Source organism: Gavialis gangeticus, unplaced genomic scaffold (genome assembly GCF_001723915.1).
Source record: "Gavialis gangeticus isolate Ggan-Ray unplaced genomic scaffold, GavGan_comp1, whole genome shotgun sequence".
Classification (NCBI taxonomy): domain Eukaryota; kingdom Metazoa; phylum Chordata; order Crocodylia; family Gavialidae; genus Gavialis; species Gavialis gangeticus.
In genome coordinates, this window is record NW_017729000.1 from 1,564,727 (window position 1) to 1,570,726 (window position 6,000).

Below are 6,000 nucleotides of genomic sequence, written 5' to 3' on the forward strand. Positions count from 1 at the left end.
TCAAAAAGCCTGGCCGCTCGGTTGAGGTGCCTAAATGAGAACGGAGTCCCTTTGAAAATCCAGCTGCCTCGTTAGGTGTCTAGATGAGAGCTCTTGGGTGCTGAGCTGCTTTGAAAACCGGCACCTAATTAATGTTTTATTTTGCTCTTTGTCCTCAAAATTGCTGACTACTACTAAAAAACAAAAACAAAACCCAGGGGAATTCACCCCCAGCCCCTTTTCCAAGAATTATCCTTTGTCTTGGAAGCTGTTTATAATTCTACACACATCAGGCGCTTGCTCCTCCTTGGAGCTATATATCCTCAACTTCCAGTGCAGGGACCAGAGGGTGGAAAATCACACCCGGTGCCTCCCGCTGGCTTGTGCCATGAATGTTTGCCACGGAGCTCCCGGGCAATTGAGCATCTTTTTTCAGAATTAGAGGAAACCAGATAAAAATTGTCTCCAGGAAAGTGAATGCCACTCTGAACGATGTTAATGATGTATGCTAATAGAAATAAGCAATAACCATAATAATGGATGAATATGTGAATGTCTAAACACTTGGTAAATTCCTGGTGAAAGAGGATCACGCTCTTCAGCTTTGATCCTGCAAACACTAACATACACGCTTCAGTTAAGGCGCATACACACTGACATTGAAGTTTGTGGGGCTACCCACAAGAGTGAAGTTGTGCGCACGGACATATGTTTAGGGCTGTAGTTCACACTTACAAACCTAAAATTCAAAGCTCAGCAGCATTTCTCATTATATAAACATAACTTACATCTGTATTTATTTAGCTCTAACTTTTTATGTGGGCGATGAGCCATTTTCAACCATAATTCATTCTATAGATTTTTTTTTTATCCCTGCCAACAACCTAATTTAATAAACCAACCACTATCATAATTTTCTCTCAGTTTTTGTAAGGAATGTGCAAACTGAGCTTTTATTAATTAGCAAAAGGCAAGGATACTTCAGCCCATTCAAGTTTGCTATCTTTATAATGTAAATTACAGTGGACGCGTCTACACGAGACGCTTACTGCGCAATGGCGTGCTGGTCAAAACCCGTGCTCGTACGGTATCGTGCAGTGTTATTAAGCTACTGCGCAGTAAGCATCACAAAAAAACCCATGCACCAGTGCTCCTGTGCAATAACTATAGTTACTGCACATTTAGTTAGTACTTCGTTAAGCAAGTAGTAATCTAAATGCGCAGTAACTACTGCACATTAATGAGCATGTAGACACACTCAATCTTCAGATCAATTTAAGACTTAGCCTCCTACCTTATATTTTCCAACAAGACCTCTTTCATGCATACCTGCAATTAAATGAATGCTTATTTTCTCATGCTTGTAAATATTCCTGTTTTCTTATGTACTGTCATGCCAACTCTTTTTGATGTACCCAACATGTCTTCCCCATTCCCTAGGAAAAGTACTCACATGGATATATCTCTGATGATACAATTATGCCTACATTTTCAGATAAACCTTACATACAGTATTTGCCATTAGAAGTCAACATCTGACAACAGATACCACACAGTCAGCACAATTATCTCCTGGATTAAGGGTTGGGGGAAGGGTATTTAATCTACTTCTCAGACACCTCGCAGGCATCTTATGTGGAAACCACTGGCAAAGCCTCCATTTTTAGTGGTGACCACTATATTAGGAAATTACACTTTCCCTTTAGACATGCAAAACTTTTTCTACAAACCCATTTTTTCCAAGGACTGCTGAACTCTGTGCACTTCTATATTAAAGAATTAGAGACAGTGAAGGTTGAAGGGACCTCAGGAGGTCACATCGAGTCCAACTCCCTGCTCAGAGCAGGACCAGCCCCAACTACATCATCCCAGCCAAGGCTTTGTTTAGTCAGGTCTTAAACACCTCCAAGGATGGAGAGTCCACCATCTCTCTGCAACCTGGTCCAGGGCTTCACCACTCTCCTAGGGAGAGAGTTTTTCCTAATATTCAACCTAAACTTCCCTTGCTGCAACTTGAGCCCATTGCTCCTTGTCCTGTCATGTGCCCCCACTGAGACCAGTCCAGCTCTATCCTCTTTGCAGCCCCCCTGCAGGGAGGTGAAGGCTGCTATTCAATCCCCCTCGGTCTTCTCTTCTGCAGACTCAATCAGCCCAGTTCCCTCAGTTTCTCCTCACCAGTCATGTGCCCCAGCCCCCATATGCATGGGATAGCAATGAAGCCAGCAGGTATTTTTATTGTGAGTTGCCTAAGCATCCAACTTAATGCAACAGTGGATGAAGACTCAGTTGTGTGCATGTCCACCAAGGTTTTGGAAACCCACCAAGAACTTCAGCCGTCTTCCCGAAACAGAGTCGAGCTCTCTCCCCTAGGTCAGGCTTGCACACTGTCCTCTTCCCAAAATGCATTCCTCTTCCTTTTCCTTCTGGACCTCTGATTCAACAGCCCGGATTATCTTCAGTCTCTTAGTATCTCCTGTCTTCAGTGGTACTGGGGGGAAGAGACCATCTAAATAATGTCAACAGTTTGCCGGGGGGTAGCTGAACTTCCTGGGAGTCCCTTACCCTGGTAGATGCACTGACCGCTTGGTCTGAGCCACCTTGGCTTGTGGGTTTTGGATTGCAAGAATATCACTTCATACTCCACCGAATAAATGCCCCCATGTGCCTATATAGACATTTCAAACCTAGGTGCAAATATCTGGCCAGCCCGTGATGAATGCCTGGCTTGATTTGCTTGGGAGTCGAGGGTCGAGGTGGTCATGTGGGTGCTTGCTGCTGTTTTTGTGAGATGTTATTAACCTTACATTTTTCTTTGGGAGCCTATGCTGGGAAGCGCTGCTTTAAACATTGAGTTGCATTGTGTGCAGCACCTAAAAGAGTCTTTGGGTGTCTAAGAGCAGAGCTGGGCAGAAGGCTTTACCTCCTGAGCCACTCTGGAGCCTGGTTTCCCCACACTCCAGTATTTACCATTTCATTTGCAGGTAGCCTGGATTATTTTTGGGTTATCCAACGCATCTATTTATATCCCGCTTGTCAGACAGTAAAAGGCAAGTTCCTTTTAATGGCTCATCTCCTTGCATATAAGTAGAAACCCAGCTCTCCGTTTCACATGTGCACACTGTCGTCCTTGATACCACAGGGTTAATAAAACTCATCTTTCAAACAAATATATCTATATTTCAAAAGTAATAGCTGTGACAGGCTAATTATTTTATACAGCTCAGTGTGGTATAAATAAGGTAAGCCACAGTAATCTGTGGTTTGCAATAATTATCATTTTTTTTTAAAATTCACAAACAGTTGCATCCTTGCTTGTTTGATATTTCTGGTAAACCATGCGGCCGGTGTGGTTGACCTTGCTAAATTATACATATGCAGTAGGATGTATAGAGAAGAGCCAATAGACAAAATCAGGAGACTATATCTGTTTCTAGTTCTTCCCAGGCTGTACATAGGGAAGGGAAAGCCTTTCCAAAATCATTTAAGGACCAAGCTGAGAGTGCAGGGGTATGTAAGAAGCAGCATTCACGCAGGCCTGAAGGGACTCTTTCAGGATTTCTTGCGCGGGGGCAGGTCTGCAAAGTTTCTTGTGCAAACTCCAACATTGCTGCAAGGTGATTTTTCACCTCTCTGGCTGTCTGTACTGAATTGGTAGCCAATTGCAGCATCGGTTTCTCTATTATTTTTCCTCTCTGGCAGAATGCAGTGCCCTCGAAAAATGATAGTGCCGGAGACCCTGTCAGTTTGCATGCTCTAACACTTTATTATCTAATGATCTAATATGCAACAAGGCAAAGAGGGGGTGCGCATCACTCTGACAGGATGCCTGCGAGAAGTGACTAAATTACTTTATGTACCATTAGCGCTAGCAGCTACAGTGAACTCACTGTGAGCGTTTATGCAAATACTCCTGAATACATTCAAGTGGCCTTGTCAGGCAGGCGACTGACAAGCAGTTTAAATGCTCTTTTTTTTCCTCTTTTTTTTCCCCCCCCCTTTTTTTTTAAAGGGCCAGTTTGATTTCTTCTCCCCCTCCCCCCCTCCTCCTCCCCCCCTGTGTGCGATCACGGAGGATCCAGGCTGGTCGGTGACAGACTCGATTCTGTTTTATCCTCAACAGCAGTAGCAGCAAAAGAAGGCGTGTGGTAGATGAACCTAAGAGAAACCGTGGGACTCGATTTCACAATTGTAGACCCAAGCCGAGAGAGCTTGGATTTCCCCACCGTGGTGCAGTTATGGTGTGATTCTGTTATATGTGATTGTATGATGAAGGCTGTATCCGAGACCACCCTATTCAGCAATCTGTTGTGCATGGTTGGGCTGTTTGCTGATTGATGTGCTCTTGGTTGCAGTCCACACCGTCTTCTGTAGAGCCCAAATCTTGACATGTCATTTAGCTTTTAAAGAATCTGAATCAAATTCTGCTCTGCTTTCCTTGGGAGAGCCCACATTTTATAACCATGCCTTTTTTGTGGGTGCCTTGGGTGATCACTTAAAGCAGGACTCCCTGTACTAATATCAGTATGCCTTCTGCTTACAGCAGCATAAATCCAGCTAAAAACCCACCAGTTACTACCACCTCCGGGAGACCCTCATATGTCCTGCTAAAGCATATCTCCCACTGGAGACTGGGGGATGTGAGGGTGAAAAGACCGATGGCTTATTTTCAGACTGCCATTTTACTTTCTATGCTACATTCAGAATATGGGATTTCCAGCCCACCCATCCTCTTTTAAATCATTCGGATAGGGCAATCTGTAGAGTGACCCTCGGTCTGAATGCCCTTAAACCTTGTCATAACTGCCCTGCTTGCAACAGCGCTGTCGAGAATTTGATGGAGTATTCCTCACCTGGGATATTGCTGGATGTCACTGGCACGTCACTTCATTCTTCCTAAGAAATATTTACGAATCTGATTGACTAATTCCTGTGCTGGAGACAAGTAGGCCGCAGCATTTAGAACGCAATGGGTGCATCTACCCGTCTGCATTTACTGCGCATTAACCAAAATTGTTGCATAGTGCAGGCGTATGTCTACACATGCCTGCCCATACCATGCAATCAATATGGCGACTTATGCCAACTTGAGTGCAAGTTTGATGCCTGCATCATGCATGTATCAAATTCCATATGCATGCCCATACTGCACAGTAAATATGGCGATTTATGCTGACTTGAGCATAAATTTGATGCCTGCATCATGTCGGTATCCAGTTTACACCTGATTAGTTACTGCGCAGTGATGCATGTGTAGATGCCTTACTGCATAGTAACACTGTGTGTGTGGACTGACTTGGGACTAACTTTAGTCCCAAGTCAGCCCACACACGGCATTAATGCACTTTAACACCTGCATGTGAAGACCCCGGCCAATTCTCACTTACTGTGCGGTAATTTACTGTGCAGTAAATTTAAGCCGGCATAAATGCACATGTAGACTCATTTATTGTTAACCTGTGTGAACCTGAACCATATGAGTAAAGTTCTTGTAGCAGCTACCCTTTCACCTCTTAATTCACCCTTCTTGCTTATGTGTGTCCTAATGGGTTAGCTGCTATTGAAGCCAGTAGTATGCAATAATTGCAGTAGGGAAAACATTACTGAGGCTGAGATATGGGGGTGGTTCTTCAGAAATGGCAGTTATCCTTTGCTTCCACTGGGCTTCATCCAGAAGCTGTTAATCAAACATGGGGACTAATGTAATTTAGAAATGATCCCAGATTAAAGAGACAAACATTGTGTTTGTCTGATTGCGCCTTGTCAGTGGCAGCACCTGGTACATCTGAGTGCTTACATTTTTTCTCTCTTAATTTTTTTTTTTTTTTTTGCTGTGGAAAAAAACCCAAACAGGCCAAAAAACTGAAACACCTGCTTGGATGCTTTTCTGATTAAAGGTGCCAAGAGTTGTATGACAGTAGAAGGCTGCCTAGCATGTGCCAGTTTTTCAGTATTGGTTAGTGAGTCTTTGCAGAAGTAACATGAGGCATCCAGGTGTTTGAAACAAGAGGCACTTGATGTCTT

General features: G+C 43.7%; 1 protein-coding gene across 1 annotated transcript in view; it reads left to right on the top strand.

Moving 5' to 3' along the window:
- The window catches only part of EBF1 (early B-cell factor 1), a 384,168-nt gene that overhangs the window by 246,428 nt on the left and 131,740 nt on the right, over positions 1–6,000 (top strand). The window lies entirely within an intron of this gene.